At 38.3% G+C, this 24,471-nt stretch overlaps 1 protein-coding gene across 7 annotated transcripts in view; it reads left to right on the forward strand.

Moving 5' to 3' along the window:
- Positions 1–24,471, forward strand: part of LOC129725953 (carboxypeptidase N subunit 2-like) — a 279,622-nt gene that overhangs the window by 21,679 nt on the left and 233,472 nt on the right. For 2 of the 7 annotated variants that reach the window (XM_055682415.1, XM_055682417.1), the window contains exon 2: positions 17,569–17,621. The exons of 2 other annotated variants lie outside the window; for them this stretch is intronic. The gene's annotated coding sequence lies outside the window, so the exon portion shown is untranslated. Of the gene's footprint in view, positions 1–2,743; positions 3,945–17,568; positions 17,622–17,684; positions 18,103–24,471 lie in introns of those variants that run through there. 3 more of the 7 variants (XM_055682412.1, XM_055682414.1, XM_055682416.1) reach the window with 3 other exon arrangements.

The following is a 24,471-nucleotide window of genomic DNA, read 5'->3' on the forward strand; positions in this document are numbered from 1 at the left end:
AAATAATCTTAAAAATTTCGAAATTAGCGAAAAAACCTAAATTAATCCACCAAGCGGTGAGACCTAGCCTATCTCCTTCGAACTTATAATTTGGTAAAATAGATTTACTCCAACACTTAAAAAATACACCTTGATCATTTCTGCTGGATTTGTTATTCATTCTAAACTACAAATTTTTGGTAGCCAACAGCACAACTATACCGAACATTTAAAATTTAACATATCATCGGCTTTGTGCAACACTGGCACAACTCAAAACTTTGCATTTTTGAGTTTTTGATGGCAAACGATGCCAAATACTGTTAAGTTTCATCACACGAAATCCCATTTCGAAAATCACAAAAATTCCAGAGTTATGAGTAGAAGTGCCTTTGCTGCACAAATCGAAATTTCTCCATAAAGTTAGTAAAAATAAAGTTTTAACTTGGACAACGTGAGCACGTAATATGTGCATAATAGACCCAAAGGTGTAAATAAGGATTGGTAATCGTAAACTTCTTTTTTTTTTTTTTTTTTTCAAACGCGTTTTTCTCGAAACTATGTTTTTGGAGTTAGTGTTGCCCGAAACCGACGATATGAATATAAATGAACACATATACATGCAAATAACATTCAATTCTTTTCGGTTTCCGTTAGACTCTACTAGAAATTTGGGAAATAAATATTGAAATTCAGTCCGCGCGAAAATATATATTTCGACTGAGACACACAGTCATCCTCAGTGCTTATGAGGACTGGACTGGAACTTGTACTCATCTGGGTATTTCTATGGCGAAGATGGTGACAGTTTCCGATCAACAGCATAAAGTGACAAATATCATCCAATACGATTTGGGCAGGCCAGAAATCATCTTCAGACGCCGTTTTAAATTTCTAGACGGTAGCTTCCGGTTTCTACCAGTCTAAACGGGTCAAACATTACCCAATGTGAGTTTTTCAGTACCCGGGATGATGCTCAGAGACCAGGAATCAACTTCATACTTCATTTTGAAATCCGAGTTTGCGACACCAGTTTTTTTAAATAAGTCGTGTAATCTTTGAAAGAAGAGATTTTCAATATTTTTACAATTTATCACAAAGTGGATAAAATAAAAGTCCGATTACACTGGTCAACACAAGTGTTGCCTCAAAGGTCAAACTGAGAAAAAATGAAAAATTATAGCTTTTCCTGTGATTTTTTTTCTTTCTAGGGCAATTATTATGAGCTTTAGAGCAGCATTTTTTTCGATTTTGTCAACCAGTGTTATAATCAAATTAAATGGGTACCAATAAAGCAACTAAACCTTCAATTTAAAACTAAGATTGTTGAAATCGTTTTCGGAACACGTTTCTTTTCCTAACTTTCAAACTACATGTTCAATCATCATAAAATTCGTTATTGTGGTTGTGTAGTTTCTGAGATAATGGAGTTTCATAACTTTTACATTTTGATACATATCAGACAAAGTTACAGTCCGATTATAATAAAATTCAATAGAGTCTTATCAGGCAACTAGACCTTTCTATTGCAACTTATTTTGTGAAAATCGGTCCATCCATCTCTGAGAAAAGTGGGTGAGTTCAAACAGTCTTAGAAACATGTTTCTTGTCATAGCCTGATTTCACTTTTTTATACATAACGGACAAAGTTAAAGTCCAATAACAATAAAATTCAATAGGATCTTATAGGGCAACAAGACCTTCCATATGACACTAATTTTGTGATAATCGGTCCAGCCATCTCTGAGAAAAGTGAGTGAGATTGGGAGACCGTTACATACATACACACACACATACAGAAAATGCTCAGCTCGTCGAACTAAGTCGATTGATATACGAGATTCGACCCTTTGGAGCACTTTCATACCTTTAGTTTTTTCAGTGATTGCTATACCTTTCTAGGAGAAAGGCAAAAATGTTCATGAAAAAAAATTGAAATAGAAAAAACTTGTATATGCTGAAAACTGCAAACCACAAAATTGCGTAAATCCTGGAATCCGCTAAGACCCTGTATCTTAAAACTTATAACAAATTTCAAAACACACTTTTCTCAATAAATGTACCGTTAAAGAATTTCAATTTTCATTACGATGTCATCATTTTCTCTGCCATACGACCTCCGGCCTATCGCCGTTAATCAGGACCGTTTTAAACGCCTCAAAACACGGCAACACCGACAGTCAGAGCAGAAAACCCTTTCATAAATTCACTCAATCGATTGCAACCTACCGATCCCCAAGCGGGTCAGTGTGGGGTCCCATTAAGCTCTCTCAGTTGCACGGTCGATATCCTCCGCAAATGGAATGAAAATTCCTCCGGAACTTTGCACATTCCGACCGGCTGACGGACCGGCAGACGTTCACCGCTAAAGCCGACGTCGGACGCAGCACGCATACTTATGTTAATGGAGTCCGACAGAAGAGGATACGTTCCGTACGCATGAAGTCGATAATGGCATCATCAGCAGCAGCGGCGGTCGTTCGAGAGCGGTTTCCCAATTTCATTTTCTTTTCAACTAATGACGTCAGTTCTCGTGGTATCTGATAGCCGTCATCATCTAAAAGATCTACTGTCGAATGAGCAATTAGGTTTCATAAAATTCCATTAGTAACTTATTTGGAATGATTTTAGTATCGAATTAAAATAGGTCTGCAGTACACAATGTACATAATAATTTCGATTGGAATTCCAATTCTTAATGCATTTCATACCGGCCATCACTTATCGCATTTCATAATCCTTTTCATTTCCTCTCAAATTCCAGCGGGTCGACATATTCTACCCACTTTTGTTCGAGCCCGAACGCTGCTGCACTGTTCGTCTGTTCGTGACACAATTTCCACACATATTTTTTTCACCTATACACGCCAGAGCAAGACCGTCTCCTGGGGGAAATTATTCTTACATGTGAACGACACACAAAAAGAACCAACACCGTGTGTCATACAAGAAATCCAGGCCATCCGCGCTACAGAAAGAGAGAGAGGTAAGGTAAAAACAATATTCGGTACAACAATACCACTAGGACCTCATACCGAACACCTCTCTTCGTGAAGAGCTAAGCGAAAAGTATGAGTTATGATATCTGGGAAACAAACTAGCTCTTCTGGTTAACCTTTCCATCGCAAAGCACATTAGTTTCTACCAAGCAAACTGTCAAAAGAAACTCGCCATTCTGAAACTACAGATATCATCGAAACGGAAAGATCGAATCCTAAAGTAGGACAAAAACTGTGAAAAAAGCTTGTAAAGCTTCCGCGTTCATATCGTGGCATCTTTCTAGTTCTTTTATTCATTCACTCGAAAGGTGTGCTTCTTGAAGCGCTCCTCAGGTGCAAACCAACCGAAAACGGAAGAAAATTTAAATTACCTAACACCGTGTAATGATAAGTGATTATTAAGTGAAAGATCTCAGATAATACGTATTCTATTTCATTTTTTTCACCAACCTACTTGCCAGCGCTCAGTAATCGTAGTAGAAGGCAAGACGACGACCGCTGATAGTGGGAAATAAATTGCTTTTCGCTGTATAGTGCTTCTAAGGCCCCGCGTGGCGCGTTACAAACGAAGAAAAATCGCGCCCGTTTTCACCGGAACTCGGCCCGGCTTGGACTGTGTGCGCTCAGACGGGGACCGTGTAGGCACGGACGTACGGCGAAGTGCTTGGATATCTGCGCCTGGCAGCTACCGCGAAGAGCTTGTTATAAAGGCGCAAAAAAAGCTGCTGAAAGGAAAATAAATTAAAAATCATATTCACTGATAAATTACGCCCCGCGTAAGTCGCACCGTTAGGCCGTCGTATTGTATTGAGTGCAGTTCCGGGCGAAACCGAGGTAAAAACGCGTTGACCCAGTTGAAGCGCGCGCGTTGTGAACAGATAAGGACTATTGTGGTGAGGAGGAACTTCCAGTTTATCGGTTGAATCGGTGCAGGAGAACTTGATGCCGGGATTCAATTCTTGAAAGGTACGAACTATGAAAGTCAAGTAGCATGTTTCTATAAATATTGGACTGCGAAAAATAAATTGAAAGAATATTATTATATCATGTTTTTCACTCAATGAAATACTATATATTAGTTTTTAAATAAATTAAAGTCGCTATGAGATATTGATTTAATATTTCATATTCATATTATTCCATAATTTTTTTTATCATAGTAACTAAATTTACTTTGCTAAGTGCAATAAGATAAGCTGTTATGAAATGTTTGAACTGTTTTGAGCATTTCATAAATCAGCAATATTAAATAAAATATAACACCCTACACGCAAGAAACATGAAACTTCTTTGAAGTTTTTGTAGCACCCCTAGATTGTTCATAAGGGCCATACAGCCTCTCAAGAACGATAAAAAATAACGATCAACGATAATACACGATTAAAAAATCGATTAACTATAAACCAAGTTTATTTTTGCTCATCTTGGTCTTAAAGAGAAAATGAAAATACTCTACGACTAAATGTGGTTAGTTACTCATTCTGTGTGAGAGAAAATCCAATTTTCCAAGGCGTTTGACAGGTAGAGAAGGAAATGTGTGCGAAAATCACGAGAATGGATGAAGCTTGCTCTAAATTATAAAAAAAACGAAAAAAAAAATACAATAAATTAAAAACGAACAACGATTAGAGATTAAAAAAAATGCAAAACAATCAACGATAAACGACTAATGCTAGAAGAAAAACACTAAAAATTAATGTTAAATAACAAGCGATAAAAAAAGATGGTAAACGAGGCAGAATAAATTACACTGGTCGACAAAATTAAAAAAAGAGTGCATTCCAAAAGCTCAAATCGGGAGAAAAATGAAACCTTACAGCTATTCAACCATTTCTATGCATTTTGGTGCCCCTAGCCATTACCAAAATGCGTCAACTTACGTGAGAGTTCGCATAGTAATTGCTCGCCGGGGTCGCCCCTTCAACGTTATGTTTACGAGAACACTAATTTAAGTGTGAAATAAAATAAGTGGCAAGGGACAACAAAATCCACAGGAAAAATTGAATAGCTTTAATCTTCCATTTCTTCTGGTTTGAACTTTTGTAATGCACCTGTCTGGACCAGTATTATAAACGATTAATGATTAATGAAAACCGATAAATATAATATGATTAAAAATAAATAAATGCCGATAAACGATAAACGACGAACGATGAACGATAAATGATGACCGATAAACGATGAATGATGACCGATAACAATAAACGATAAACAATAAAGAACAAACGATAAGCGATAAATGATGAACGTGGTGATAAAGGATAAACGTTCGGTGGAAACAATAAACAATTATCGATAAACGTTATATGACGAACGATAAACAATAAATGATGACAGATAAACGATAAACGAAAAAAGATAAATGATAAATAATAAACGATAAACCATTAAAGATAAACGAAAGACGACAAATGATAAAATTTAAATGATAAACGATAAAAAAAAGGTCCATGATAAAAGATAAACGATAAATGATGAACAACTAAAAATAAATGATGATTGGTAACCACAAAAAATAAATGATAAAGCGATGAACGATAAGTGGTGAACGGTAACGTTAAACGATAAACGTCAGACGATAAACAATCAGCAATTATCGAACAACGATAAACGATAAATAATAAGTAATAAAATAAAATAAAATAAAATAAATAAATCAATGATGAATTATGAATGATGAATGATAAATTTTAAATGATAAACGATGAAAAATAAATGACTAACAATAAACGATAAATGATTAAACGATAAGGGATAAAAGATAATGATAAATGATGACAGATAAACGATAAACGATAAACTATAAGTTATAAGTAATTAAGAATAAACCTTGAAAGGTGATAAACGAAAAACTATAAACTACAATTGATAAACTATAAACGACAAACAATAAAGGATTGACGATAAAAGATAAACGATAAGCGATGAATGATAAACGATAAATGATAGATAAACGACAAACGATAAACAATTATCGATAAACGATAGACGATAAACAATTAATGACGACCGATAAACGATAAAAGATGAATGATGACAGATAAAAGATAAACGTAAAAACATAAATGATGAATAACACCCGGTAAACGATTGACGATAAACGATAGCCGATAAATTATAAGTTTTAAGTGATAAACAATAAATAATAAACGATTAAAGATAAAAGATCAACTATGAACGATATACGATAAATGATAAACAACGAAAGATAAATGATAAATGATAAACAACAAACGATAAATGATAAGGCGATGAATGACAGGTGATAAAAGGTAACGTTAAACGGTAACGTTGAACGATAAGCGTCAGACGATAAACAATTAACAATTATCGACCAACGATAAACGATAAATGATGACCGATAAACGAAAACCGATGAATTATGACAGATAAAAGATAAATGTTAAAAGATAAATGATAAGTAATACACGATAAACGATGAATGATAAATGATAAATTTTGAATGATCAACGATAAAAATAAACGACTGTTGACAGATTAACAATGAAAGGTGAACGATAAACGATAAACGATAAAAAAAACTATAATCGATAAACGATAAATGGTAAATAATTAACGATAAACGATAAACAATAAAGGATTGACGATAGAAGATAAACTAAAAGCGATAAATGATAAACGATGAATAATGAGCGATAAACGATAAATGATAAAGCGATAAAGGATAAATGAACCACGATAAGTGATAAAGGATGAACGATAAGTGATAAATGATAAATAACAAATGATGGCCGGTAAACAATAAACGATGAATGATGACAGATAAACGATAAACGGTAAACGATTAAAAATGAATGATAAGTGATAAACGATAAAAGAAAAATTTTAAATGATAAACGATAAACAATGAACGATTAACGATATTTACCACAATTATTAACGATTAACGACAATTATCAAACAACGATAAACGATGAATGATGACCGATAAACGAAAAACGATAAATGATGGCAGATGAAAGATAAACGTGAGCGGGGGCCTAGTGTGGTTGGTAACGTCTCCGCCAACCACGCTCGACGCCTGGGTTCGAATCCCACCGCCGACATAGGTGTCGATGGTTGTGAGGTGGCGTGATCCACTCACAACCAACCCAACTGGTCTAGATTCAATCCTAGCCGACACCGGGAGATTTTCTGAGGCGAAAAATCTTTGGGATCACGCCTTCCATCGCATGAGGAAGTAAAGCCGTTAGCGCCGGTCCGTTAATAAACAGGTCGTGAGTTAGGGACCTGGGTGTGGAGTCGCCTCCCTGGGCGTCGGTAATTGGCCACAACAGTGGCGGAAATAGACCGACGGAAAATAAGCGAGAATAAAAAAAAAAAGAAAGATAAACGTTACAAAATAAATGATAAGTAAAAAACGATAAACGGTACACGATAAACGATAAATGATAACAGATAAATTTTAAATAATAAACAATAAACGAGTAACGCTGAAAAATAAACGATAAGCGATAAATGATAAACAACAAACGATAAACGATAAATAATCAATGATAAAATGATAAACGATAAATGAAAAGGATAAATGATGACAGATAAACGATAAAAGTTTAAAGTTAAACGATAAACGATAGATTATAAATAATTAACGATGAACGATAAACGATAAACATTGAAGATTTGACGATTGAAGATAAAAGATAAGCGATATATAATAAACGATAAAAGATAAATGATAAAGCGATAAACGATAAGTGATAAAGGATAAATGATAAGTGATAAACAATAAACAATTTTCGATAAACGATAAACAACAAACAATTATCGATAAACGATAACGGATGACCGATAAACGAGGATTGATGACAGATAAACGATAAACGTTGAACGATAAAAAATAAATGATAAGTGATAAACGTTAAACGACAAATGACAAACGATAAATGATAAATAGTAAATTTCGAATGATGAATGATAAATAATAAATGATTAACGATAAAAGATAAACTAAAAAGATAAACGATAAATGCTAAACAATAAACGATAAACGATAAATAATAAAGTGATAAATGATTAATGATTATAGATAAACGATAAACAGTAAACGATAAATAATAAATGATCAGTGATAAACGATAAACGATAAATGATAAATGATAATTTTTAAATCGTAAACGATAAACAATAAACAATTAACGATAAAAGTTAAACGATAAGCGATACATGAAAAACAACAAACGGTAAATGATACGATGAACGATAAGTGATAAACAGTAACGATAAACGACAGACGATAAACAATGAGCAATTATCGATAATTAATAAACGATAAATGATGACCGATAAACGATAATCGCCAAATGATTGGCAATAAACGATGAACGATACACGATATTCAATAAACAATTATCGATAAATGATAAACGATAAACAATAAACGATAAACGATGAAAGATATATGGGTCATTCCATACGAAGCGACCATGAAAAAACACAAAATTGGACATGGCCATCACAGATTTTGCTTCAAGCTGGAGGAATTATTCATCCATTATCACCTTATAAAAATCCGAATTTTGGTGTCGATTGGAATACCCCCTGCTCTGGATCTTTCTTTGTTGCAAGATTACGCATTTTTTGTCAAAATCACTTTTTTCTATTCCTACAATTTAAAGACGTAGGAAGTCCGAAAAATACTGATAGGTGATTCTTGAAGACAACAAAGCAAAGAAGAATCCAGTGCAAATACTATTTTTGACAGAAAGTGTTGCCAGATAGATTATTTTTGTATTCAAAAATTAAATTTGCATTTTTCGACAAATGTAACCGTTTTCATTATAAATTTGATGGTTTTGTCGTATTAACCCTCTAGTGCCCAAGTTAATTTCTAGACGGGCTTCGGTAAAGTCACTATGAATCATTATAAACACGTTTTGAGTATTTATTTAGGCTTTGCAGAGGTTTTACTGAAGCCTGCTAAAAGGCGGCATTGGGCACTAGAGGGTTAACGAGGGATAACATCATTATGCACTGGGTCTAAGCTTTTTGAAATTTTAGTTGGAGATGTTCTATTTGCTGCAATCCGTTCATATATTCCACCTGCTCAACATGGTTTCTTCAAGGAATGGTCAATCGACACTAACCTCGCAGAGTTCTCATCACTTTGCATCAAGGCAATGGAGGACGGAAATCAAGTTGATACAATCTACACAGATCTTAAGGCTGCCTTCGATCGTGTTGACCCTAAATTATTGCTTACTAAAATTGAGTGTTTGGGTGCCTCTCCTCACTTCGTTAAATGGTTGGGATCTTACTCGATCAACCGTAAGCTGAACATCAAACTTTGATCGACTTTCTCTTACAGCTTTGCAAACAGCTCCGGAGTGCCTCAGGGAAGCAGCTTGGGCCCTTTACTATACTCGATTTTCTTCAACGATGTCTGGCTATATCTACCTTCTGGCTGTAAGCTAGCGTATGCTGATGATCTTAAAATCTTCGTCATTATCAAATCAGTAGAAGATTGCATTGAACAACAACGTGATTAAAATGTTAGAGAAATGGTGCATGTGGAATCAACTTATCATCAGCGTACAGAAATGCTGTGTCATATCCTTAACGAGATAGAAATCTGCCATTGAGTGGGCTTACGGAAATCAACTGACACCCGGTCGTCAGAGTTAAGGTTGTGCGAGACTTTGGAGTTTCATTGGACTCACAGCTTTCGTTCAGAGAGCATTACTCGAATATTATTGCTATAGCAAACAGAAACTTAGTATTCATCACTAGAGCTGCCAAAAGTTTCCGTGACCCCTAGTGCCGGCGATCATTGTTCTACGCCCTTGTCCGCTCAGTGTTGGAAACCGCTTCAATCATTTGGAGCCCCTATATAAATTGTTGGACCAATAGAATCGAAGCTATACAGTGCGATTCTTGAAATTAGCACTAAGGTTGCCGTCTTCTTAACATGAAAAATCTGCAGTGTCAGCGGAATTCAGCTTGAGCACTATTTGCTACCAAGTTGTTGCTTAATAACATTGACTCCCCCAACCTTCTGGAGTAAATCAACCTAAATGTACCGGTAGTATCTTCAAGATCTATTTACTGTTTAAGACTTAACTTTAGATGAACTTACTACGGGAAAAATGAACCTGTTTTAGCGATTTGCAAAGAATTTAACACAAATTTAGTTTTTAAATACAAAAAGAATCTATCTGGTAATACTCCCGGTTAAAAATGATATTTTTCCGGATTCCTTGCTTTATTTTCTTTAAAAATCAACTATCAGTATTTTTCATATGCCCTACGTCTATAAATTGTAGGAAATAGAAAGAGTGGTTTCAACCATGATGTGTAACAGTTTGACCAAAAAGTAGGCACGGAGTGAGGGACTGTTTTTTTCCCTTTAGAGGGTTGCAGACGAAGTATCACTATGCAACAGCAAATAACTTTTTCGTGTTTATTGATATATCCTTACTAACTAGGCAAATAAATACCTCAAATTCAGGTGTTCAAGTTGAAAAGTGTTTCGTAAATGGATGATTCTGCTTTTGACATACCGTTACGCCATGTTTTTTTTTACATAATGGTTTTGGCAAAAACATGCGTTATCTTGCAACAAAGAGGACTTATGATCAACGATTAACGTTTAGCTACAGACTAACATACATAATACTTTAAATAAATCAGCAATCAATCCATCGTTCGGATGATAACAGTCCTTTACGATTGTAATACTAGCACCATCTGCAGCCGTGTTCGCGCTGCGTCCTGTATTCCAACAACAGCGCTGGAGTACGTGCATGTGTCAAATTTGGAACCACGAAAAATGTATGAGATTGTGTGACAGCGCCCCAGACGGTGTTATCCGATTAGAAATTTAAAATGATTGTTTTTTTTCGTGGCGGTGGAGCAAGTTCCTAGTGTTGTGTCTGTTAGCCTGTGATTTAACGATAAACGTTTAACGTTTTATGGTTGACGATAAACGATGAACGATAAACAGTAAACAGAAATCAATAAACGATAAATGATCAACGATGAACGATGCAGGACAAACGATAAATGTTAACCGATTCATGATTCAAGATAAAGGATAAACAGTAAACAATTGACGATAAATAATAATCGATGAATGACAAACGATTAACAATTAACAATAAACAATAAACGAAGAACAGTAAACATAAAACCATGAACCGATAATCAAAAAAAAATGTCGACGAAAAACAAAAAACGATGAAGGATGAACGACTAACGGTAAATGATGAAAAAACATCATAAAAAATTAACAACAAGCGGTTGAAATAAAACGGTGAAAGTAAAACGATAAATATTGCGCGTTTAATGATAAGTGTAAAACGATGAATATGCAGTTTTTCCCGGTTTTCAAATATTTTTGTTACATGCAGTCTTCAAATGAATAAAACAATAAATCATACTTCAAATATGAAAAAACAACCCACAAACGCCCCGTCAAACCGATGACTGCGATATGATAATCGACGGCGGAAGGTGGAAGTGAACCGTGAAGAAAATTGACAGATAACAGACAGTCGCGCCAACAGCTAGCGAAGTAGGCCCGTTCTAATTTGACAGCTTCCCCGTAAAGGTGGCAAAAGTTTTGCATCCAGCCCCAACGAAAAGCGGGAGATATCGATCAACTTCCATTTCATCACTACCATAGTCATCATCAACATCGGCAGCAACGGTACGTTTCGTTTAAAAAAAAACACCGTTTCTTTGAAGAAGCCTATAGCGGTTGAACATCATAAAGATTCCTCCGGACCGGCCATCATCACTCGAATGTGGATGAGAGAAAATAGAAGAAAACGAAACGAAACGGAAGGCGTTTTTCCTCCCAGAAAGAAATGCTAACTTTAACATCTTAATTGATTTTTGAAGGCGAGTCGTGACGGCCGGAAAAACGAGCACGGAATGTGGATCGATATAATAAAGAAGTGAGAAGTTTGAGTCAGCTTTTTGTGGATGTCACTGCTCGTTAGTTCTAGACACATCGCTCTACATTAGGATAACTGACAGCATGCTAATATGACAGATACCGCGCGCACATATGAAAATGTGGAAAAGGTTTCAAAGGGTTTATCCGGTGCTCTACATAGCGGGAAAGGCACGGCTGGGTTATTTGTTTGAGATGCTGCCAACTGCGCCGACTGACGTCAATTCATTGAGACGACACTGCAACAGTTGGGGTTGACGTCCTTCGCCGCGAGCCGGTCGCCCGGGCAGGTAAGACGGGGGGAATCCTGTGCCCAAACGCGGTGCACCCGAAAGTTTGCTGATGTCATTCAACTCACGCGAGCGGAAGGCACATAAAACAAGTGCCAAAATAATTACATGCCACAAGTTTGCAGTTTTCTCACTTCATGCGACATGAAAATAGATTTTTTTTTTCGGCTGGTTATTAATTTTCTCTGCTTGTTTGCAATTGGGTTGATTTATGGGGTTTCGTCACATAAACTAAACAGAAATGAGCGGCTCGTTATGATAACATTCTGGGGAACAGACACTCAGAAAAGAATTTCTCTTCGAAAGAGCAAACAAGTTACACTTAGTTACTAAGTATTAATGGAGACGCATTGAACTGTTTTGATTATACCGGACATCATGCTTCTCCATCAAAGTTTTATATCTTGATACTCAGTAGATTTTGCTGACATCTAAAACTAGACTATCAATCGAATATCTTGTTGAAGATTCTCCAGTAGCAGGTCTGTTGCAAATAGCTCTTTTCCACCCCATTTGCCCTTCGCCCACTCGTAGGATGTGTTGGCTTTCAACAGGCTGTAGATTCGATTCCCTACAACACAACACACAAACCTAATTTTCCGCAACCATCACTTCGGTTTGTGTAGTAGCTCACATTCGACTAACGACTTGAAAATTTAATGAAAGTAATATTAAATTTGTCCTAATGCTTCTGGCGTGATATTCTGCACAGTATCTGTACCTTTTGCGCTGCTTCCTGTATAAGGAAGGAAAACTCGTATCTTCTCGTTATCGTTATCATCCTCCCCACACCCCGAGGTCGCCAGAAACCTGAAATAAAACGGGCGAAGAAGTTAAACTGACTGTCGCCGCTGCCGCCGCCGGAAGCTCGACTTGCTGCCAAACGGAACATAGCATTCTCCGGGATGATGTTTTATGTCGTTAGATGATGCTAAACATAAATTTCCTGCCAGGGTCTTCCAGAAAGACAGCAGCTGTAGACATTGCATTGACCGGCATCGGATCTGGTTAAACGTCAGAAAAGCTTTACTTTGTATCGAAAACAGCCGATATACACGAGATACGATACAGTAGACCGATGCGATCTGCCCTCCACTAGCTGCGAATACCGAACGGCAAGCCAACTTGTTCTCATTTCCTCGGTGCAAAAGCTTTTCCTTCCTAGCGGCACATACTTCCGACACAGTAGTCCCAGGATGCGTATAAAAGTGCAACTTTGTTATATGGAAAGAAGGGTCCAGATTAGGGCAAGCCTCCACCACCGTTAGATATTCCGAAATGGTTTTACGGGTGAATACGAAGCAGAAAATAAATTCTGTATGTGCAAACATAATATTCTTTGATTTGTTTTTCCTTCTTTCATAGTTCCCCCTATTGTTACCGGAATCAGTTTACTCATGAAGATACTAGATATTGACTGTTTGTTTGTTGGTCGGAAATAAACTGAACGCATAATCGACGCACAAAGGGGAAAATATGTGTAAAATGTTCGGATACACAATTTGTGTGTACCAATATTTCTTAGAGGCGATAAAGCCTCAGACATTACTTCGGCAAGCTTATTGAATGCAGGAATAGAACATTCTACGACTGATATTGTGTTCTTTCGACTCTCTAGAATATAAATTTAATTTTTGTCTCAATTGTTTAATCTCAACAGAACCTCTTCATTCAGAACTAGGGCAAACAGAAATAGACCAGCACTGTTGGACAGGGATTTTCACAAATACGAGATCGGGCTAACAGTGTACTTTAAAAAAAAAAAAAAACGATAAAACAAAGCATTGAGAACAATAATCCTTGAAGCATAAATCGAACAACTTTGCCTGGACCACCGGTCAACAGAGGGCAAGCGGATGCAAACTGTTTCCGTTCGTAGAAGGTGAGAAGGCATGGATAAACACACCAGACAGATAAAGGAAACTTTAAGCTTTTACTTCGGCTCACAATAGGTATGAAACACTTTGATAGATAATCCAAAGCTGTTATAGCAGCTTCAAAAAATAAGGAGTGAATACTGAATAGTGATTAGCACAAATGACCCTTAGACTAACACTCTCAGTAACTGATATTCCTAGATTGAGACTATTCATGTTTTAACTTGAGTAGATACGTTTACTTTACATTTTGTTTCCAAATCATAGTACCTACCCAATCAGAAGAGCATAACTCAAAAATTACAAAATCAACAGTAGATACAAATAACATATTTTGATACAATTTTGTATTTTTCCATATACTTTTGATAACAAAATTGAATCTGAATGAGTTACGATAACAAATCCTGGAATGAAGATGTTCTGAAATAATTCCTACAAACTTTTCGTCTCTATCAAAAGCTTACAAGGGTTGTTATTATACTGTTCTATATGCTATCTTATTTTGTTAGAATGCTGATACGTTAGCAACAAAGTTTGATATGAATTAGATACTAGTAGATTCATTTTTGTTCAAATATCTGTTATTTTAACACCTAACGGGATCAAATTGGAAACACAACCTGAAAGGTTTTTCTCATAACAAACTAACAACTTCGGTCACATTTTTTTTCTTTCTGATCGGGTACTCTGTTTAATCTCAACAGTTTATAATAACGCAGTCATCAGTGCACATTTCAGTAGCATGACACCAAATTATAACAATTATTAGCAAACCAGTAAATTTAAGATATTAGCTGATACATAAGTTAGCATGATAAATATTTTTGTACAGCTTTGACTAAGCCTGATTTTTCATAAGAAGACCGGATAACAGTTGAAATTCTGTTAGCTATAATGATTGATTGTTGCAAGGTACGATTACCATTACTACATAACTCTTATCATCTTGATAACGAAGTTTTTGACCTTAATAGACCAAATTAATAATGTATGTTAGTCATAACAGACTTTAGGCTACTAAGATAAGCTACCACACTCGAGTTTTTTGTATACGTTTGGCAATTGCAGTTTCAGCTGTTCTAAAATATATAAAAATATCAGATGTTGCGAAACAACCTTTGCAAGACTCAAGGGTACAATAATATTTCTGATCTTCCAAAATTGCGCTATTTTAGGGTTTGTGATGAGGAAGTTTCGTAGCTCAAAAATTTTCAATACCCAGAGAAAAGATTTTTTTAATTTTGTAAGATAACACGTTTACTTTTTTTTTTGCATTTTTAAGACATTTGGTATCCTCCCAGCTGGTCTCGAGGAACGATGCTGGCCTAACAAGCCTCTCGCTGTAGGTTCGAGTCCCGGCGTGGGAGAGACTGTCAGTGTCAGTAGCATCGTAGCCTTAGCCTCGCAATTGTCCTGTGCACTCAACAGTTGACTGCGAAGTCTGTGGATAATAAACAGAAAGTCGAGTTTAGAATCGGAATGTAGCACCAAGGCTTTGCTTTTTTTAAGACATTTCTGCCGGTACCCGCATAACTGTCCCATACTGGTTTTGGTCACTTTTGAGTTATCATCGGGAATCGACTTAATTGTTATCATATTTTCTGGAAAAAAATTAAAATTGATACTTTTGTATGGAAAAACATGGAAAAAATACCAAGTTGTTTTTGTCCTATATTAAAAGTACCCGCATTACAGTCCCACTGCATAGTGGTACAAACTGCAAACATAAAATTTTGCTCCAGATTAGTGTATATCGGATTATTTTAGGCATATAGAAGTATGCCATTTAAGTTCATTAAGCAGACAGTATGTGAGTAGAGGAAGAACGAAAACTAAGCGAACTGGAAATATGATACAGATTTGGAAAAATATACCGCATCCCGACGGGACTTGAACCCGCAATCTCCCTGTCTCCGGCATGGTGTTTTGACCAATTAAACTACGGGGGACGGTGGTACTGTTCCACAATCTATATCGTATCACATTCCGTTGTCGACTTATTCTATTGCTCATCCCTAACTACACACACTGCTGACTGACGCAGACTGACTTCGGTCTCGATCACACAGGTCTATAAGAGTTATCAGCATCAGCTGACTCTTCTGTGTGTGATGAGACATTCCTTTCAGTCTATAAATAACGCTTGCACAGCAGTGTGTGTAGTTAGGGATGAGCAATAGAATAAGTCGACAGCGGAATGTGATACGATATAGATTGTGGAACAGTACCACCGTCCCCCGTAGTTTAATTGGTCAAAACACCATGCCGGAGACAGGGAGATTGCGGGTTCAAGTCCCGTCGGGATGCGGTATATTTCTCCAAATCTGTATCATATTTCCAGTTCGCTTAGTTTTCGTTCTTCCTCTACTCACATACTGTCTGCTTAATGAACTTGCGTGTTAACGGGAAAAAGCCGTTGTTAAAAACAGAAATTCAGTTCGAAAAAAAATATGCCATTTAATTACCTAGACTAATGTTGTTTTTCGGTAGTACAATCTACGTTGCCATGATACTGCTGGTTGCTGGCTGAATTCATATGTGATGGGACAAAATATGCGAGTACTTTTGAAATGTACCCGCATATTTTGTCCCATTTTGTCTTTTTTTTTTCAAGTTATATAACGTAAAACCAATTCCATCTATGGTTTTTTGTTCTCAACGATAAACTTGTGGTGCCATGAAACTGTTATGGTCAGTGGTTCTGGATGTAATTGCTGGAAATTCGAAAATTCACGGATAATATTAAATCGCCGTTTTCTCAACATGTTGTTTTTCATTATGGGACAGTTATCCAGGTACCGGCAGATTTGGCATCAAACAAAAAATTCGGTATCGACCATTTCATGAACTACTACTACCTAAATACTTTTCTTCATTAGTTGAAACAATAAAACTGCGACCGCTTCGAGACACGTGTTCCCGACATCCGATTAAACTGAAATTTTGTACTGGGACTTTTTTCGAGAAAGCGTAACTTTTTAGCAGGCTTGTTATTTTTCACAATATGTGGAAAGAGCAGAGTGAATATTCACCGTTCACTTCTTACCCAGCATGAGTGATGCGTATAGCAATATTTTACACCAAACTTCTACATTCTGCTTTGTGCTGTATTTCTGCCGTTCGCAGAAAAAAAAAACAATACACTTGCTGCTTACACCACAGCTGAGCGAAACAAAAATGGTGAATCACGCTACTGAGAATGCACAGAAGTACACCACGGTGTTCACTGCTGAAATAAAATCGATAGCTTTCGATTAGTAAACATGCATGACTCGCGGTTATTTTTTTTTGTTTTTCAACAACGCAATCTATTTTTCTTATTTACATTTTCCCCTCTTTTGATATTTGCTAAAGAGACACACAGTAAAACCACTGTACTGAGCTCTGTTTTGTAGTAATTGAGCGTATAGTCCTTTTGTGTGAGAAAGATCACACCAGTTTATTATCTCTCTGGAGAGATATTTCAAATTCTAACGCGGTATTTTTTTTTGCATACTCCTCAGGTACACACGATTCGCTGCTCTCTTCAAGCAGTTGGGTCGCTTTGGCCACTAGTGTAGGTAGCTGTTCACGCAGTGAAAAATATTCTCCTACACATTCTCTGTGAAATCATTCGTTGTTTTGCTTTCGTCTCGATTGGACGCAAATTGTTTGAGTTCGCAAAATAACAATACACGAGTTATCGTACGGGTGTTTTTTTTGTCGATTAGTTCTTGTGTTGCGCGATAACAATAGCCTGTTGTATATCGGCAGAAACATCTGCACACTGGTAGGGGCAGGCTACCCCGCCAGTGATTCGATACGCAGCTGATATATCAGCAAGAATAATTCTCCCGCACCGCTGTTTCCCCGCTAGCAGCACGGACCACCATACGATCGAGCGAGTGGAAGTCAACTACAAGTGGCATCTACAAGGTCGCGTGTAAGATACGGCCACTGTGTCACAACACGAAGCTGGATCGCCATTGTTTGTTCTGCGGAGACACTCTTCCAGATTGATCCTACTAGCAGCCGTGAGGTCGTGACTTAGACGTTCGGTGAAGTATTACCTTTAGAATTTTTACTATTATTATCAATATTATTACTATGTTATAATATTATTATTAATATTATTATTGATATTATTGTTATTGTTATTATTATTATTACTATAATTATTATAATTATAATTACTATTGTTATTAGTATTAGTATTACTGTCTTTTTTTTTATTTGATCCATTGTAGATTGAAAAATTGTTTTTAAAATTTAATATCAACTACTTGATCCCCCCCATATTCGAATATTTATCGTTTGTGTGCGGTAGAGCGTAACGCTCCCGCAAAATAGACGACATGCAGGTGCAACTTTTCCTGGATGTGGAAACAAACGGGGAAGAAATTGAAATTTCTCCCATCAGCTCACCCCTGCCAAGTCCTGTACCAAGAGTACCGGAAGTACGGGTAAAAGCTTACCCAGATGCCGCTGGCGGTCCCTACGTTGTTTTTTCCTGCCCATAAAGAAGCCATTGAATGTTATTCAAATTGGCAAAAACCTGGCAAAACATTTTTCGGCCGTAACCGAGATTACGAAGGTGAGGCCGAACAAACTGCGAGTTGCCGTGAGTAGCTTGAAGCAAGCAAACGAAATTGCTGGCTACGAGCTCTTCAAGAGAGAGTATTGCGTGTACATCCCTGCCAAGGATGTAGAAATCGACGGTGTGGTTACCAAAGGGAATCTCACTGTCGATGACATTTTGCGTCATGGAGTTGGCTGTTTTAAAAACCCCTTGATGCAAAGTGTAAAGATACTGGATTGCAAGCAATTGCATTCAGTATCCATCGAAGAAGGGAAGAAGAAATTCCTCCCTTCGGATTCCTTCCGAGTAACATTCGCCGGATCCGCGCTGCCGAACTACGTCCGCTTGGACAGGGTTCGTCTACCTGTACGCCTGTTCGTACCGCGGGTCATGCATTGCCAAAACTGTAAGCAGTTAGGTCACACAGCCACCTACTGCTGCAACAAGGCACGCTGTAGCAAGTGCGGAGGCAATCATGCTGAGAACGCTTGCAGTGGGGATAATGAAAAGTGTCTTTATTGCGAGGGAACTCGGCATGACCTTCCGGCATGTCCCGCGTACAAACAGCGCGAGGAAAAAATTAAGCGTTCCCTTAAGGAACGATCAAAGCGCTCTTTTGCAGAAATGCTTAAGAGGGCTGAGCCACCCTAGACAGGAAACATCTTTTCCTTCTTGCCAACTGATGAGGGTACATCTGACGATCCCGTCGAAGGGTGTTCCTATGCCTTGCCAGAGGGATCTAGGAAGAGGAGAATGCTCAACTCTCCTAATCTTTCTCGCAAAGGTCGTAAGATAACCCCTAGCGGAATGACCAATAAACCTACGCAAAAAGGAAGCGGTGAAGAAAAACCGAAGCAAGTACCCCCCGGTTTTAATTTTAAATCAAACCAGGAGTACCCACCGCTTCCTGGGGCACCAAAAGCCCCTCGTGCACCCATTTCTCGATCAGAAGACATAAAAGAAACAGGGTTCAAAAAATTCTCTGATACTGTGGACTGGATATTTAAAACATTCAACATACCAGATCCCCTTCAAAACATTCTTCTTGCCCTTCTCCCTACACTGAAAGCCTTTTTGAAGCAACTCACAGCAACTTGGCCCCTCATTTCAGCTATCGTATCTTTCGATGACTAATACGTCGAAAGAGGATAGGAATTTTGTCACTGTGTTACAGTGGAACTGCAGTAGTATCATCCCCAAATTTGATTTATTTTCACATTTGATAAACACATACAATTGTGATGCGTTCGCGCTCTGTGAAACTTTTCTCAATTCAAATGACCAATTTAATTTCCACGATTTTAACATCATTCGTCGAGATCGAGACTCACACGGTGGAGGGGTACTTTTGGGGATCAAAAAGTGCAATTCTTTTTTCAGAATCGACCTCCCTTCGATCTCGAATATTGAAGTTGTTGCCATTCAAACGAATATGAATGGAAAAGACCTTTGCCTTGTTTCGTTATATATTCCCCCATCCGCGCGGATTGAACAGAAGCAACTCCTTGATATAGCAGAATTGCTTTCCGCACCTTTTTTGATTTTGGGAGATTTTAACTCTCACTGTTCGCTATGGGGGTCGCTGTACGACGACAACCGATCTTCTTTAATTTGTAACTTGATCGACGACTTCAATATGACACTTTTGAATACTGGGGAAGCAACACGTGTACCTAATCCTCCAGCACGTGAAAGCGTGCTTGACCTATCCCTCTGCTCGACATCACTAGCGTTAGATTGCCAGTGGAAAGTAATCAACGATCCCCACGGTAGTGATCATCTTCCAATCATTATATCAATTGCTAATGGTGCGTTATGAGTCTATTATAGCGGAATCTATCGAGACTCACGAGGAACTTCCTCCGGAGGAATAATACGCGTTCTTAGCTGGCTTGATAATCGACGCCGCGACTCAAGCTCAGACGAAACCGATACCCGGGGTAACGATTAGACAGCGCCCTCCCAACAAATGGCGGGACAAAGAGTGCTCTGAGCTGTACGCGCGAAGGTCCGCGTTGTATAAGGACTACCGGGAGTACGGCACTGTCGACCTACTTCGAAAGTACGAGGCACTAGGCAGGCAGATGAAGAGCTTAGTAAAGGCGAAAAAACGCGGGTACTGGCGGCGGTTCGTAAACGCGTTGTCGAGGGAAACAGTGATGAGCACTCTTTGGGATACCGCCAAGCGCTTGCGGAACCGTGACGTTTCGAATGAGAGTGAGGAGTATTCAGATCGCTGGATACTCGATTTTGCCAAAAAGGTCTGTCCGGACTCTGTACCGGAACAGAAAACCTTTCGCGACGCGTTTATAGTAACTACGGAAGAGCCTCCATTTTCGATGTTGGAATTTTCAATGGCTCTCCTGTCGTGCAACAATAAGGCTCCAGGGTTAGATAGAATAAAATTCAACCTGTTGGAGAATCTACCCGACTCTGCAAAAAGACGCTGGTTGAATTTGTTCAACAAGTTTCTTGAGCTAAATATTGTTCCGCATGACTGGAGGCAGGTAAAAGTCATTTCTATTCGGAAACCCGGGAAACCTGCCTCTGATCACAATTCATATAGGCCGATTGCGATGCTCTCTTGCCTCCGGAAGTTAATGGAGAAAATGATCCTCTTACTGTTAGACAAATGGGTCGAAACAAACGGTTTACTTTCAGATACTCAATTTGGCCTTCGCCGGGGCAAAGGGACGAACGATTGCCTAGCGTTGCTTTCTACCGAAATTCAACTCGCATTTGCACGAAAAGAGCAAATGGCATCTGCGTTCTTGGATATTAAGGGGGCTTTTGACTCTGTCTCTGTAGAAAATTTAAGCGCGAAACTTCATTCGCAGGGTTTATCACCAAATTTGAATAACTTTTTGCTCAATTTGTTATCAGAAAAGCATATGTATTTCTCACATGGCGATTCGACAACTTCCCGAATTAGTTACATGGGACTTCCCCAGGGCTCATGTTTGAGTCCTCTCTTATATTATTTTTACGTCAATGACATCGATGAATGTCTTGCGAATTCGTGCACGCTAAGGCAACTTGCAGACGATAGCGTTGTATCCATTACTGGTAGCGAGGCTAGCGATCTGCAAGGACCATTGCAAGATACCTTAGACAATTTGTCTGAATGGGCTCTTAAGCTGGGTATCGAATTCTCTCCGGAGAAAACTGAGCTGGTCGTTTTTTCTAGGAAGCATAACCCAGCTCAGCTGCAGCTCCTACTAACGGGTAAAACGATCTCTCAGGTTTTAGTAGCTTAATATCTCGGGGTCTGGTTCGACTCAAATGCACCTGGGCTTGTCATATTAGGTATCTGACACGAAAATGCCAACAGAGGATTAATTTTCTTCGTACGATTACCGGAACCTGGTGGGGAGCCCACCCAGGAGCAGTGATGGAAACGAAACGAATATGATGCAATCGTCGTTTATTCATCATATGTGCACTTCACGAAGTGTACAGGCCGGGACTAAACTCGAATCCTCTCAACCCATAATGAAATGATGATAGGGTGCATAGGTTTCTGGGAGAAAACAAACACATGACTAGACTACATCAGCTCTGAGAAGCGATTCGATCGTTGCGTTTGTCTTTCCATAGGCCGGTAGTTACGGGAAGAAAGGATAGCAACAGGAGAAATTCATGTCGCCTGAACAGCAGCAGAGGTGTGGTGCGGTGAGAGGAAATGTGTGGGGGAAGGAACTACTTCGGCAGCGGTTGAGTTTAAGCGAGAGTAGGAGAGCATACACTGCCATTTTCTTTCTTTTTCTGACAAAAAATCATATTCATGAGTCAAAAGAATAAGGATATAACAAGTTCTGATCGCTCTCTGTAACAGAGACGAATAACTTCATATACCGAATTGTGCACATTGAGAACCACGTATTGTGGTGTACACTAATGAATAGACATATGTCGTAAAGAGGAAAGCAAAAAGAGTGCACCAGCACCGATACTTTGTTTTTCGCATACTGACGACGATGTAAACGCATCCTAGGCTTGTTTTATATGTATTCATTAATCGCTAGAGGTGATTTTTTTCCTTCGCTGCCCAGGAGACCTTCTAAGGCTTTACCAAACAACTATATTGTCAGTTCTTGAGTACGGCTGTTTCTGCTTTCGCTCCGCCGCGAACACGCACATTATAAAATTAGAGAGAATACAATATCGTTGTTTGCGTATTGCCTTGGGTTGCATGCAGTCGACCCATACGATGAGTCTTGAAGTGTTAGCGGGTATTCTTCCGTTGAAACATCGTTTTTGGAATCTCTCTTACCGGTTGCTAATTCGATGCACAGTTATGAACCCATAAGTAATTGAAAATTTCGAGAGGTTGGTCGACCTGCAATCTCAATCCAGATTTATGACTTTATATTTTGACTATATGGCCCAAGATATTGATCCTTCTTCATACGATTCCTCCAATGTCGCACTTTTAGATACTTCTAATAATGCTATATTCTTCGACACCACCATGAAACAAGACATTTCTGGTATCCCGGATCAATTGCGACCCCAAGAGATCCCTAAGATTTTTTCCAATAAGTTTAAACATGTTAGTTATGATAAAAGGTTTTACACTGACGGATCTAATCTAGATGAGACCACTGGCTTCGGTGTTTTCCACGAAAATTTTACCGTCTCCTACAAACTCGATGCTCCTGCTTCCGTGTACGTCGCAGAACTTGCTGCTATTCAGTACTCTCTTGGAATCATCGAAACCCTACCCATAGACCACTAATTCATCTTCACAGATAGTCTCAGTGCGATTGAGGCTCTGCGATCGATGAAGCCTGTGAAGCACACCCCGTATTTCCTGGGGAAAATACGGCGGTTTTTAAGTGCTTTAACAGATAAAAATTACCGGGTTACCTTAGCGTGGGTCCCTTCTCATTGTTCCATTCCGGGCAATGAAAAGGCTGACGCTTTAGCTAAGGTGGGTGCTATTGATGGCGATATTTATGTAAGACCAATTGCTTATGATGAATTTTATAGCATTTTGCGTCAGAGAACACTCAACAGTTGGCAATCATCATGGAACTCAGATGAACTGGGACGGTGGCTACATTCCATTTTTCCTAAGGTATCGACGAAAGCATGGTTCAAGGGGTTGGATGTCGGTCGGGACTTCATTCGCGTGATGTCCAGACTTATGTCCAATCACTACACGTTAAACACGCATCTCTTTCGTATAGGGCTTGTAGACAGTAACAGTAACCACTGCGTTTGTGGCGATGGCTACCATGACATCGAGCATGTTGTTTGGTCGTGTACCGAATACTGTGGTGTTAGGTCCGAGCTTATAGATTCCCTTCGGGCCCGAGGAAAACAACCGAACGTACCCGTTAGAGACATTCTGGGAAGCGGTGATCTCCAGTACATGACACAGCCATACTGCTTTCTGAAAAACGCTGACATTAAAATTTAAAATTTTCTTTGTCTATTTGTCAGATTAAGGATACAAATATGCTATGCTGAAGACACGGAAACGAAGAGCCCGCATCTATGCTTACACAAATATTTTGAACCCACAACAAAAAAGAATACAATTGCTCTACCAGTTGAAAAACAAAGTTCCAAAATAGTTTTAAGTCAAAATTGTATCTCCTCTCCTCTCACCTTAAATCCCCACTAGCTCGTAGTCGGCCGCGAGAATAAAAAAAGGCCTCCCTCCTTTCCCTGCTAACGTAGAATTAACACGAATTGTACTTGGCTCAGTAAAACAGAAAATGTATCGTGCCGTGTCAAATAAACTAATTTTAAACCTAAACATTCTCTGTGAAAGATAGTTTCCTTCGATTCTCTGAGGAGAAATGACAAGTTTGCTTTTTAGACCTATTTCTAAACGAAA

The sequence above is a fragment of the Wyeomyia smithii genome, chromosome 2 (genome assembly GCF_029784165.1).
Source record: "Wyeomyia smithii strain HCP4-BCI-WySm-NY-G18 chromosome 2, ASM2978416v1, whole genome shotgun sequence".
NCBI lineage: Eukaryota > Metazoa > Arthropoda > Insecta > Diptera > Culicidae > Wyeomyia > Wyeomyia smithii.